We start from the raw sequence: 8,546 nt of genomic DNA on the forward strand, positions 1-8,546 counted from the left end.
ATTCTCTTGATGTGGAGTATGATGATGGTGATGAGAATATGGAAGTCAATCAGATGGAATTTTTGTAGCTCAAAGACAACATCATTCCTAAAGGCCTAATACCTTTAGAGGAGCTCTTCGATCAGGACGATGTGGCTAGAAAACCGAGCTTGCTGCCAACCGAAAAAGGAGTTGAGGATGTGAACATTGGATTAGCTGAAAATCCCAAGATGGTGAAATTATCGAAGGCATTGCCCCCACAGGTAAAAGAAAAGTATATCAGTTTATTATCCTCTTTTACTAATGTATTCGCTTGGGATTATTCAGATTTGAAGGCATATGACACGAGCATAATTCAACATGTGATCCTGATCAAGCCAAATCAAAAGCCTTTTCGCCAAAAGCTAAGAAGAATAAATCCAAAGCTGCTGCCCTCAATCGAGAAAGAAGTGAATAGGTTGTATAAAGCTGGTATCATAGTCCCCATAAGATTTTTAGATTGGATTTCAAACTTGGTGCCTGTCCACAAGAAAATAGGTGAGATCCGGTTATGCATTGATTTTAGAAATCTGAACAAATTTTCCTTGAAAGACAATTATCCATTGCCCAAGATGGATCACATACTTCAGAGAGTAGTTAGAGCATCACGGATGTCACTACTCGATGGTTATTTGGGTTATAACCAAATTCTGGTCCATGAGGATGATCGTGACAAAACAACGTTCACCACTTCGTGGGGAACTTTTCATTATGCAAAGATGTCGTTTGGATTGAAAAATGCTGGTGCAACCTTTCAGCGGGCGATGGATATAGCATTTGCAATGAAAAAGATGTTTTTCTAGTTGTTTATCTTGATGACTTAACAGTTTTCTCTAATACAGATGAAGAGCACCTTTATCATTTGAAGATTGTTTTTCAGCGGTGTAGGAAGTATGGCATCTCGCTCAATCCAAAAAAAGCTTGTTTTCCATGGATGAAGGCAAGCTTCTCAGGCATATATCTCGAAGGAGGGCATCCGCATTGATCCAGCTCGAGTGGAGGCAATTCAAAAGATTGATTTCCCACGAAGTAAGAAAGAAATTCAATCCTTCAATGGTAAGATAAATTTCTTACGTCGCTTTGTGCCCAATCTTGCAGAACACTTAAGAGAAATAACAAACATAATGAAAAACGATAGTACAGTAAGATGGACCGAGGAAGCAGTTAAGTCTTTTAATTTGGTGAAATTAGCTCTTTTTTCAGCTCCGGTTTTGATCAGTCTGTACTATACTCAGGATTTTATTTTGTTTTCCTTTGCCTCGGATCATACTATGGCAGCGGTCTTTATGCAGAAAAGAGACCAGCTCGAGAAACCAATTGCATTCTTCAGTGGAACCATAAGGGATGTGGCATTGAAGTATAATATTATTGAAAAATAGGCCCTTGCGTTGGTAAAAGCATTAAAATATTTTCAGGTTTATATTTTGCATTCTCACATCCTTGCTTATGTCCCTAATGCTGCTATTAAGGATGTTCTAGTGCAAACAAATCTGGAGGGAAGGAGAGGCAAATGAATTGCTGCCTTGCTGGAATATGACTTGGAAATCAAACTGACAAAGCTCATTAAAGGATAGGAGCTGGCTAAACTAATGGCTGAATCAAATCTGCACACCTTGGACATTAATCTAATTGCTGCTATGTCCGAGGAAGACTAAGAAAATCTGCCCACTCAGGTATCAGAAATTTTCCTCCTTTCTCCTTGGTATTCGAACATTGTTTATGTACTCCAAAATCTGTCATCACCTCCCAGAATGGCAAAGGAAAAAAGTAGGACACTGAAATTGAAGGCTGCAAAATTTTGTATCATGAATGGTGCACTTTATTGGAAAGATCCTGGTGGTGTCTTGTTGAATTGTTTAGTAGAAGAAGAGGCAAAACAAGTTATGGAATATTTTCACAAAGGAGATTGCAGAGGCCATCTTTTCTGGAAAAAAACAGCCAATAAAATCTTGAGAGCGGGGTATTAATGGCCAAGTCTACTTGCTGATGTGTAAAAAATAGTGGTCAGCTGTCACGAATGTCAAATCTTTCAAGGTAAGTGGAAGTTGCAGCCTTTACCACTCAAGCCCATTGAAGTAAGTGCTCCATTTCAGTAGTGGGGTTTGGATTTTATTGGTGAGATTCATCCTTCTTCTTCAGCACAGCATAAGTGGATCCTCACAGTGACGGATTATTTCACCAAATGGATTGAGGCAATTCCTACAAGGTAGGCCACCGATTCGGTAATTATCTCATTTCTTGAAAACAACATTTTGTCTCATTTTGGATGTCCAAATAAGTTGATCACTGACAATGCAACAACCTTTAAATAAAAAATAATGATTGAATTTTATCATTAATCAAATCACTTTAGGGCATTCGACTGCCTATTACCGACAAGGCAATGGTTTGGCAGAATCCTCAAACAAATCTCTTGTCAACATTATCAAAAAGCTACTGGAAACTAATAAGAAGTGTTGGTACAAAAAGTTGGTCAATGCACTTTGGGCAGACAGGGTAAGTCAAAAGAAATCTATCGGCATGTCTCCTTTCGAGCTTGTGTACGGTGTGGACATAGTCTTCCCGACCTCTTTGGTAGTCCTGGTGGTAAAACTGTTGCAAGAAGCTGGCAGTGAGGATGATAGTTTGTAGCGGAGGATCAATCAAATGATACATTTACAACAAACTAGGGAGGAGGTATTTCAAAACACTTCCAAGCTGCAGGAAAGAATTAGGAGGATATATGACCGGAAAGCAAAGGCGGACAGGTTTGCGATCGGAGACATAGTGTTGAAATGGGATGCAAGGAATGAGGAGAAAGGTAAACATGACAAATTTGAAAATCTTTGGAAAGGACCGTTCAAGATTACTGCACATCGGGGCCAAAATGCTTTCCTTTTGCAAGAGCTGAATGGCGAAGACTATCCTAGAGGGCTGGTCAATTGTCGGCTCCTCAAACAGTATATTGTGTGAACTATTTTTGCTGTCCTATTCATCATTGTATATACTGTTTTGTTTAAATTCAATTGCAAGAGTGTGTTGTTTTCATTCTTCAGTTTGGGGCTCGAGGTGAAGGCTATAAAGCTGAGGTTTGATTTCAGTTTTGGTTTGGTTTGTTAGAGTCAGGTCATTCGGTCAATTTCAGTCTTGAAAATGAGTCAATTTGATTCACATTCAGTCCTGAAATTAAGTCTTTAAGTCAAGGGTTCAGTTTTGTTTGGTTAGAGTTATTGACTCCATAGCCCAATGGACGAAGGCACTGCCTGCTTTCCCAGAGATCTGTAGTTCTTGGCACCTCCAAGGAGCTACCATCCCCATTGGAGCCAATGTTAGTGTCGGTATCTTCATCCCTCCGTCAGAGATCAAATCCTCTTATTTCATTTCATATTAGGTGTCCTGCCCAGTCATTTGCATTCCATTAGGTGCATGGATCTTCTGACGGTAGTGGCTTTCCTACAGTTTCCCTCATGTTGTCTACCTACTGGTTCATGTCTATTCATTAAAAAAACATATACAGTCTTCTTTTTATATTAAAGATTGCAAAGGTTGTCTTTAGGGTTTTATTGTCAATTAGGTCTAGGGTTTCATAAGGATTTCGTCAAAAAATGTTTCAAAGTGTCCAATAACAACCAGCAGGCCATGAGGAGGTTCCAACATCAATAAATTCATCATCAAGTGTTCGAAAATGTGTTTTTCCTCAAAACTCTGTTTTGAGGAAAAAACATAGTATTTTGCCTTTATTGTACAAAAATCATGAAATTTTGTTTTCTTCATTGTATATCACTCCATCTGCAACCCTGGTTTCTTTCCTTAGCCCCAGTAGTTCCAACATCTGCAAAACAAGTAGATTTCAAGTCATTTAATTTATCACAAAGTTCAAATGAAGTGAAAAAGTCCAAAAAACAGAGTTTGAAAATAAAGTCATTTGCAAAAAATTATGAAAGCGGGTTTGGCAAAATTAAAATTTAAAAGCTCCATGTATAAAACATGTCTCCAAATGTTTAAAGCTCATTTGCACTCCAAGAGCAAAGAGGAAGCAAGGCAAAGTGATTTTGGTGAGCAAGAGAGAAGTGTGGGTGAAAATCGCTCCAAGTCGCAGGGCACGACGCACATATCAGGCGCGGCGCACTGGGCCTCAGACTCCAGTTCTATTTTGCACGGGTGTGGCGCATAAGTTGGGCGTGGCGCATTGGGTTGGATGCGCGACACACACAACCATAGAGCCCGAAAACTGTCAGAACTTTCTCCTATTGCCAAAAATGCATGGATTGCCACTTTTCCAAGTAGGTTGACCCTGTTTCATTTCTCTTCGTCCAAGTTTGATGGTTATTTGATGGTGTTTGTTGCATGGTGAATGCTTAAAGAAAACAAACCCTATCTCTTCAAAATTTTCAAAGGAGATTTCTGCTAGGGTTTTGATTCACTATTTTGCCACCAAGTTCATTCTTTAAATTCCTCCATCACTCCCTTACCCCCATTTTTCCATTGATTCCCTTATTCCCTAAGTTGCCCTACCCCCTAAATTCACTAATCCTATATCCCAAGTTCCCTTTCCCAAAATCCCAAATGTAAATTCCCAAACCCTAGTCACAAAACTCCCAAACTACACTCTAATTCCCATATTTCCCTAACTCAACCCTATTCCAACAGTCCCTAAATCCCTCACTATTTTTCCCTCCCCTTACAGTCCCTTGTATCACTCTTCCCTTGGTGGAAAAAGTTAAACACATCATCAAAGATAGTTCAAGACAGTTTAACATATCAGCACCTACTTCTCCAAGGCAGTTTATCTACCAACAGAAATGGCATCTGATCCTTCATATGATTATGAAGAGGAAACCCACGGCGACTCACCAACAGATGGACATGCACCCAGGAGGCCTCATAGAGGTGGCAAACACATTAGAGAAGAACCAACCACTCTTGCTGAATTACAGGCCTGCTCTCTTGCCATCTCTTGTTTCCAACATCAGTCATGTTATGAATTTTGTGAGAAGGTTGCTAGCATTCAGTTTCATCATGATTTGGCCCGCTTATTTGTGTTGCATTTACATGGTGTTCAAGCCACTCTAGCTGGTGTCACTTTCCAATTAACACCAAAATCCATTTCATTAGCAACCGGCATACCTAACATTGGAGAGCAATGGAACAAAAGGCAGAAAATTGACCGGAAGCATTATGAACCGTACATTAAGCCCAAATTTTTGAGACAGCTCAAGAGAGTGTTTCCTTTTCGGTACCGCAAGGATGAATATGCTCCTTTAATGAAACTGATCATGAAGTATTTTAGTTGTGAGGGCCAGTTCTCCCACTTATATGCTTATCATATCAGGCTGCTGATGCATTTTACCTAGGTACAGATGATGAACATCCCTTACTTGATGTGCCAAAACATAGAGAAGATGACCACCCTTGTGTAGCACAAGACTCCTCAGCAGCAGTTCAACAGTATTTACCACTTTTCTCTTATCAAAATTGTGGTCATTCATGAGCTTGGCTTACAGGGCATCTCTTGGGAGGATTTCATCTATCGTGAGTTTTTTGGAGCTCAACAGGGACCTTCGAAGGCTTGGCATGAGACAGGTGGACCTTCTTATCAGCATGAGGGCCATGAGACACAGACCGCTAGTGTACCGGTGTTTATCACCTATCAAAAGGGCACTAGACGGTTGTTTGCAGCAGCAAAGCGAGTGTTATCTCCACCCGAGGTGGAAGGGACCTCGCTTCTGTCAGTAGCACAGCAGGTTCAGGACCAAGGCAAGAGGCCACTACAAGAGGAAGGACCATCAGGTGAGTGGGAGACTTATTTCATCCTCATTGAGGGTGATGATGCTGATAGTGGCCTGCAAAGCGCCAATCTTAGAGAAATCATTCAAGAGCAGTAGGCGGACATTGATGCCTTGTCTACCAACTTGGATAGAGCCCAATGGAAAATACAGTACCTGGAGCAGAGGAATAAGTAGCTTGAGGACCAGCAAGTGATTATGGAGTTGCAAAACATTCGGGAGAATCGCCAAGCTGCCCAAAGGAGGAGGGTGGCGTTCACTTCATTGGAGCAAGAAACCAATGCTGATAGGGAGTCATGGCTAGAAAGAGCCAATATCCACTTGGAGAGGAAGCTAGAAAAGGCCAACAAGGGGAAAAACTTGTTGAGACACATGGCTGTTCATTACATGGCGAGGAATAAAGTTTGCAAGGCGAGAATCAAGAGTTTGAAGGCAAAATTCAAGAAAGCGTCAAAGAGGCAAAAGGAGCATGATTGACTTTAGATATTGGCTGAGGCTTCCTTGGCCCAACATAGCTCTTGATAGAGAAGTCTCAGCCCAAATTTCAAAAAATTTGGAGCAATTTTTGCATTTTGGAAATTTTTTGGCACAAAAACAGGATTTTCTGCCCTATGCGCCGCGCCACGTGGCGCTCGCTTTTTATAGGGGCCTCCAAATCATAAAAACTCAGAATTTTTGGATTTGGCATGAAAAATTATGCTTTCCTACCTATGGCCAAGAAATTTGGGCAGGTTTTGAGCCCTCAAAAAGGTAAAAAACACTCAAAAAATGACCTCACTGCCCCTATTTTGACACACAGGAAGCAGTGTTGGGAGAATGGACTTTGGGAGGGGAAAATGGAGGCCAAATTGAAAAATTCTACTTGGGTTGGAAAGTAAACATGTATACCTTTCCAACAAGCACACCTAGAGCTCATTTGGACACCAGGAAGGCCTCCAAAAGTGGGTCCAAACAGGCACGACGCACAGAGAATCAAGTGCCGCGCATAGAGGAAAAATTGCCAGTTTGACCAAGTTTTGCTCTGTTTTTTGCCCAGCTTTGCCTAGTTTGACTTTTTCACTTTCCTAATGGAAAATTTGTGATGTAATTTGATGAACATTGATGGATCATGATGTAAATATGTTATATTTTCACTTGTAGAGGTAGATTCATCAGTTTAAAGGTTTTTTGAAACTGAATGAATCAGTTCCCTTGTTTCTAGAGGCATGCTGTTATGTTGCCTAATTTCTAGTTCCCAGTTTAGAATCAGTTGGATCAGTTCCTAAACGTGTGACCTCGACCCCTAGAGGCAAGGATGAGCTATGTTTGCCTATATTATGTTTTTTTTTTTCAGTCATTAGCATGGTTGGACTCTTGAGAAAAAAAAGAACTTCATTGTACACTCATATTTTCATTTTGGCTAAGGAATTGAGACCAGGATTTGCAGCACTCTTTGAGATTCATGTGGCAATTTTTCTTGGTACAGTGCTTCTCTTTGTAATTATGAATTTGTTTATGTGATTTCATGCCATTATCTATCTTATTTCTTCTGAACTAAACAAACAAGAGTGTAAGTAGACTCCATTGAAATTGCAGTGCTCCACTTGAACTTTGCTTTAGTTATTTGATGTTTTCAGCTATTTGGGGAGGATACATGATTTCTCTTGCCCTATTCAACACCTCACCTGTCTATTCCTTCCATCTCATTCAATTTTAAGTGCCAAAATGATTGCCTACCTTGCCCCATTGAGATCTTTGCATGACTGAGCCTCAATCCCCGCACCCAAAATCTACTTTCCATCTGAGCCAACAAATCATCATTTTATTCAATCAAACCCTTTGCACATATACCTAGCCTAAGATCAGAAGATATTTCAGTCATCTCAAGCCCTCATTGATCATAATTTGCTGATATTGACTCGGAGAGAGCCCTCTCTTGACCTGGTAGGGCTAGCTACCAGGCTGAGCGTGGTTTGATGTTGGCCCTGGATCCTACCTTTTCAGCCTGAGGTAAATCTAGGCTCTAACACCCAGAAATTATCGAACTGAATCTGACCATAGCTAGGCTGGATGTACTGCCCAGATTGGAGGGTGTAACATTGATTAACCAATCCTTGAGAACCATATGGAACATAAGGATTTTGGTATTGGACCTAAGCCCCATAGGGCTACTGATACTGAGTATTGCTCGATCCAGATGGACCAACGGGATTCTGAACCTGTTGGTACTGGACATTTCTTGATCTAGTAGGATCGGCAGGGTTATACGTGATACCAGAAGAAGGCTGGTTTATACCAAGCATGTGATCTTGTGAGCCGCTCACATTAGTGGCACCTGACACCATAGAAACATTCAAGTTTTTCCCCCTAGGCTGTGGCACAATTTGGCCACTGACTAGCAGGACGGAGGAACTGACAGAGACAATATTTGAAACTACTGGTTGTGTCTGACATGTAACTGGGATCGATGATACAAGAGTGTTAGGAATGGTGGGTTGCATCAAGAATGAAGTAACAATTTGTTGGGAAGTCATGTTCGTAAGAAATAGACCTAATGTAGGCCTGATGCCTAACACCCATAAAGGGTTATGGTAAAGTGATGAGGCACTAGGTGTACCTGAAACCAAGTGCGCTAAAGACACATAGTTGGGTGGAAAACTGGCAAGAATACCTTTTGAAAAGGGGAAACCCTCGAGAGGAAACTGCAATTGCAATTCTTCCCCCTCAACAGTGTGTGGATTAGAAACTTCAGACTCACCCAGAGATGTGACTGGAGCATCACCT

The sequence above is a fragment of the Pinus tabuliformis genome, chromosome 3_2, assembly GCF_031772625.1.
Source record: "Pinus tabuliformis cultivar Carrire ecotype Pingquan chromosome 3_2, CPIR1, whole genome shotgun sequence".
Lineage (NCBI taxonomy): Eukaryota > Viridiplantae > Streptophyta > Pinopsida > Pinales > Pinaceae > Pinus > Pinus tabuliformis.